This window comes from the organism of the source record quoted next, unplaced genomic scaffold (assembly GCF_019419815.1).
Source record: "Pyrus x bretschneideri cultivar Hongxiangsu unplaced genomic scaffold, Pyrus_bretschneideri_v1 Contig18, whole genome shotgun sequence".
Classification (NCBI taxonomy): Eukaryota; Viridiplantae; Streptophyta; class Magnoliopsida; order Rosales; family Rosaceae; genus Pyrus; species Pyrus x bretschneideri.
Window position 1 is genome coordinate 2,877,848 of NW_025999479.1, and position 6,210 is coordinate 2,884,057.

Below are 6,210 nucleotides of genomic sequence, written 5' to 3' on the forward strand. Positions count from 1 at the left end.
GCTGACTTCATGGCTCGCATCCCTTCCTTTCTTTTCTTCCTACATCACATCATATCCCCGGCGCCACCGCTAGCCCTCAGTCAGCTTGAATCCATGGTGGTGATATTTTCCTCTACCAATTTTGTGGCTGCTCCAACTGATGTGCCCAGATCTAGCTGCTCTGTTGCCTTATGCACCAAGTTCTTGCGCCTCCACTGCCTAGAACTGGCGGCTCCGTCTTGAACCGTGAAAGCTGTGGATGTCATTAGAGCAATGTAGTTGTAGGTGGTGTTGGATAGAGTGTCTTCCATAGAAATTATCTGACCAGTGGTTTCGTTCTCAGATTAATGTAGTTTTTGTTGTCTCGCTTAATGGGTGTTGTGGTCGTGCTTTTGTGATGGCTGTATGTGGTATTTGCTGTCAGCGACGATGAAATTGATACTAGGTGGAATATCCCACAAATAAAAGTTAAATATTTCATAGTAGACTAGTCAGATGAGCTAGTCAACAAGATACAAGTTTGTCAGATATGAAATCAAAATTCCAAGAATAAACCTAAATGACTAGTACTTCCAGCTAGGCAAAGTCTACCTAGATGGATTCACAAATTTGAAAACATTCACATAACAATTCATTAAGCAAACAATAAAGACAGCGTTTAGTATCAATAACTAGATATGCAGGCATGTTAAGGAGCAGTGTACACAAGAAGTTTTGACTGGAAAAATCCTTAACTAGGTTAAAAAATTGGGGACTTCAGGGAGTCCAATCAACAAGTGTACAATAAGGTTCATACAAGTTAACCACAACAAGCTCAATTCTTAGACCTATTCTAAAGAACAGCTTGTGTGTAACCTTATATTGCACTAGGTGGAGTAGTCTTTGGTCTTCACAAAGAGACAGTTACACTTCTTCAGCTCATCTCTTTGTGGCACCAGCACAAAACATGAACCGTGCAAATGATATGAAGATATGAAAGATGATACGCAGCTATGAAATCAAAATTTGACAAGTCGGTTTCTTCAATTAAACAGTCGAAGGGAAGAAACTAATTGAGAATCCAAACAAGGTCTATATGAAGATTTGAAAATAAGATTTAGACCATGAACAATGTAAACTTTTTTCAAAAATGATGTAGATCAGTTAGCACAGAATTTAATGCATGAAAAAGATATTTGCAACTAGGGTTTGTGAAGAACACGTAGAGGAGGCTCGGGGAGCTTAAAACACTCACTACAAAATTTGGTCTTTCTAACCAAAGAAAAAAATTCTCAACCCAACCCCAATAAACCAAAAATCTTCTATTTGCAACCAACAAGTACACCATAAGACACTTGTCAAAATGTAAAAGCAATCTGAAAAATCAATGGTGAAGAACTCGTTCTCGAATAAAAAGTGTTAGTCCAACCTATGTGGGCTTTTTTAAATTGTGTGCCAGCTCAAGTGTAAAATACATGCAGAAATCGACTAGGCATTTCACTAGTCATAATGCAAAAAAAAATTTAAATGTAAAATGCATATGCTTGAACAAACCTAGCTTGAGATGAGGTAAAACCATTTGTACTTTGATCTTCAACAACTCAGACTTTAATACCAAATATCCCAGATGTCTAATCTAATGAAAATTGATCTAAAGAGCATGTTAAATAAATATAAGTTTGACAAGAAAAGCTAAAAACTACTAAGTTTAGACTTCACAAATGAGTTATGTGGTCTCATCTTTCAAATATGACTTTATGAGGTCTCACTGTCCTGCGATGACTCTATATGGCTTCGTTTTTCAACAATGATTGATGTATGCACTGATATAGGTCTATTATTGTTTGTGATGAAATCTATACTGCTGCCGATTGTACAGTTGTGCTTGTGGTTGTCATATAAGGATTTTACTCAATTTGTGGATCTGTGCAAATTCACTCCACATTACTGGGCATTAAAGTAATGTACCCAATGTGTGTGTGTGTGTATTGACCATGAACATGGTCAACCGTGATTCACATTTGACTTCCACTTTGTTGGCTTCAGTTTGTAAGAGATTTTTCTTGTCACAGTTTGAACAGTATTATTGCACACAGCATAGTTGCTGTGCTTGGACGCTTGCAGTAACATTAGTCTTCCAATTTGTATAAAAAATTTCTTGTCACAATTTGAACAGTATTGGTAGGTTTATTAGCGTTTTGTTATTCATACGTAAAAAAAAAAAAGGATATATTATTGAAATACAAGAATTAAAAGGCAAAACGAACATATAAAAGGTACCAATTAATAATAGAAACATAGGAATTTCTGATTAAAAAAATTAAAATGGTAATCAATTAATATCACCATGCAACCATTAAAACCCGCAAATAACAATTGACAGAAAATTAAAAAGGAAAATACATCACCACCACCTTTACCACGATTACCAAATTCTTTAGCCCTTAAATTTAGCTTCACATTTTTGCTGTAGGACCTTTGTACCCTTCCCCAATGTACTCACCTTGAATTGGCATTCAACTTCTGTCTCCAATTTCCATGTCTTGATGAATCCTTTCACCTTCACCGAAAGGTCCATTTTCAAAGTTAAAGGCAGATGCACCTTCGAATCAGTATTTTCCATACTCTTCTCAACCTCACGAGGCAAAGCTCCTTTCGATCCGTCGAGAACAAGCTTTACATTGGCAGAACTATCTTTTTTTTGTTTCTTTAATGAAAATTTTCCTTTGCCAATGCTTTTTTCCTTGAACAAAAGGGAAGCCCCTTCACTACCTTCGTAGTTTATGCCATGTCCATTTGGATTATTCACTTTCAAGGAAACTTCATAGCCTGGATGTGAATTCTTGCCAGTATAGGATTTTGATTTCGGGTTCTTCACGTACATGTTCGTAATTGAAAATTTAGGCTCTTTAGGTTTCACAGTGAGGGACAATGAAAGCAATGTTATGGAAAGTATGAGGCACAGAGAAATCACAATTGCTCCTATAATCAAGCAACGAATGGTGCAGCATGGGGACTTCTTCTTGTTTTCGGGGTTCCGGTGACGTTCAACAATTAAGGCATTTTCAGGGGGTGGCACGCGGTAGATCTGGTCTTTGGGGATTTGGACTACGTAGGTTCCTGCTCCGGGGAAAGGAGGTGATGGTGGGTGGAGTACTAACTGCATCTCTGACTGGGGAGGGTCCTCGTTTCCTTCATCGTCGCCTGCTGCCGCAGCAGGTGAGCCCCGCTCCTCCATTGTAGAATGGGGAGCGGTTCAAAAATGGAGAGGTGGTGTGGTGAAGGTCGATAATAAGGGGAGAAACTGATTGCATGCATGAGAATTGAGAGGAGGTGGCATGTAAGATTGATTGGAGAATTGAAGGGTGAGAAGGAGGGTGGGAGGTTACAACTTACATAACTAAGAAAAGAAGGCAGCCGTGATTCGTCCAATCACCTATCCTATTGTTGGATGTTTTACTTGGTCAATGTAGAAGGTACTTGACAATCTGTTGCTGCCCTCAAATTTTCATATTCTTAATATGTACGTATGCTGTCATTCCTTTATTGTTATTTTACGAGCTATTTTCTGTCCATTGTTACCTCGATTAGCCTACAACATTGTTGACAAGTTTGTTGCACCAGACCTATATGGTTCTATTATCCGGACGTGCGTCTAATATTGTGAGTTCATCCCTCATCTATATATTTCAGCTAGTATACATCCATAAGAGTGGGGACCTAAGCCTTATATTTATAGGTAAGAATATTAGGTTTCTCGCCCATAAAGGAGACCTTAATACATATCTTTAGCACCTTTAGATTCCATGGCCTAACAAAAAAGATATTCCCTATTATTATATATTTACTTCACCACCAAATAATCCAGGATAATAAAATATTCCTTTCTATCTTGTATTCTTAATCAATTAGGAATCCTAAATAGATGTAAGCCCAATAAAAAATCTTACAAGAGAGACTATCTACTTGAACCATATTTTGTAAATCAAATGATATGACGGTTGATAGTTGGATTCCTTTTCTAAATCATTGAAGAAAGAATCAAATTATCAACCGACACATCATGTGAACTACAAAATATGGCCTAAAAACATAATTTTCCCCAACATTTTCCTATTTACATTATCTCTTATTATTCTATTCATAAAAAAGTCCATTTTAATTCCGGGCAATTTTTTTTTTTTTTAATTTACTCAAATTTAACACACACATAATTGTAACTTTTATTTAGTTAGATCTACTAATGAAGTCCGTTCTTGTCTTAAAAATCTAAAAAATGGTAAATCGGCTTTAGATATTGAGTTACCACTTTCGACGTGGATTTTCATTCCTGATTTGATAAATTATGATTATTAAATATGAAGCATGAATCAATTAATTGGCTGGCTTCTGTCTATCAGCCGATTGGTCAATATTCGTCTCAATGGGCCACTTCTGGTTATAAACTTCATCATGGGCCATTTCTTGGATATGGGACCATAATTAACCCATTTCTGCTTATTAAAAAAAAAAAATTGTTATTTGTACTTTAAAATTTTTAGTTTGTACTCCTTATAATCGTAATTTGTACTCCAAAAATATTTTTGAATCATACATGTTATATCTTAGTTTTAGGGGATAGTTGAAGATTTGGTTCTGTTTATCCATGCGAACGAAAAAATCAATCGAGCATCCCGCCCCACTATAGAAATCTGGTTCCGTCCCTGATTTTATTTATCATTAGAGAGTGTTCGTAACTACACACTAAAGCGGACCATATCACAAGATTCCATGTAATTATACATGCAGTTAGTTTGTTTTTGCAGTTTTAGATTGATGGATTTTTTGCAGCAAATTAAACCATATTCACCATAAAACCAAGAAAACAATCTCTCATTAGTCTTTAATACAACATTCACTAATACACATTCAATGAATTCATTCACAACGTAATATCATTCTACGAAATCATAATATAACAGCAATTTTATTGAGATATATAGTTAATCAGCGACACCTGGTAGTTCAAGTTCAAGGTGATGTAAACTGGTAGGCTGCGTACGAAATAGCATCAAGGTCCTAGCTGTCGTGAATTTGCTTACACAACAAGAAAACATGGCTTTTATGATGATCAACATTCGTCACATAAATATGAAAAATTGTCACATTTGACTATATGTGAAGAAATTTCAGCGTCACAATTAGCGTCACCTATACAGCGTCACCGATAGTTTAAGTGACGAATATTGGAGTTGCCACATATTTTTCTTTTACGTGACACTTCTTCCGTCACTTATTATTCTAATATGTGACGAAATTAGCGTCACAAAATACAAAATTCAATGACCTATATTTTTCGTCTCATATCAGACTTATAAGTGATGCTTTTTGGGTCGCTCAATATGATCCCAGAATTATATAATTACACTAAGTGACGTTGAAATCGTCACATATTCTTTTGATGGGTGAAGCGGCTTATGTCATTGTTTGGGCCCAAAATAATATTGGGCTGAGTGTAGGTTTGTGTTCGGCCCAAAACTTTTCCAAATGTACTATGGGCTACCTGGTGGTCATAGGCTGCTCAGTGAAAGTGATCGAGTCCTAATGCAATATGGGTTCTTGGCTGGAAATGAATATGACCTGAAAAGTGGGGTGAGTTCAAAGTCCTAATAAGAGTAGGATTGGTCGAGATAGAGACGGATTAGAATAAGGAGTCTTAATCCGAGTGTGGTTTCAACTCGATCGTAAAGAGGGTTTGTTGCTATAAATGGAGAGCAAAGTGCATCATTCAAGGCCCTCCAATTCAATACACAGTTGCCCTGTGCAAACCTCTCAAACATCTTGAGATTTTTTACTTTCTTTTTCACCAACATATCTTCAGTTTGGATAAACAGCACTGTGAAGGCAACCGGTGAACATCTTCAGTTTGGATAAACAGCACTGTTGCCGTAGAATCAGCCGACTGAGGAGCATCTATAGTTTGGATAAACAAGACTGCGTCGAGACCGACTGGTTACCTATCCAAATCTCGGTCGAGAAAGATTTCTGAATCCTAATTGACAGAGGTCATTCAACGAAGTAAGTGTTACGAGTTACGACTTTCAGCGCATTGAACACCGAGTCATTTTATGATTGGATACTCACAAGTGAGTTTCAGAGTTCGGCATTTTGACGGCCGAACCACATTTACCATCAAGACATACATATGCTTTGAGTACTTGTGTCCATATAATCTGATGTCGATTCGACGTGCTTATACTCTTATGACTATAA

The 6,210-nt window shown here is 36.8% G+C and overlaps 1 pseudogene; it reads right to left on the reverse strand.

Moving 5' to 3' along the window:
• Window positions 1–2,020: 2,020 nt before the first annotated feature.
• LOC103931936 lies at window positions 2,021–3,308 on the reverse strand (annotated as a pseudogene).
• Between the last annotated feature and the right edge of the window lie 2,902 nt (window positions 3,309–6,210).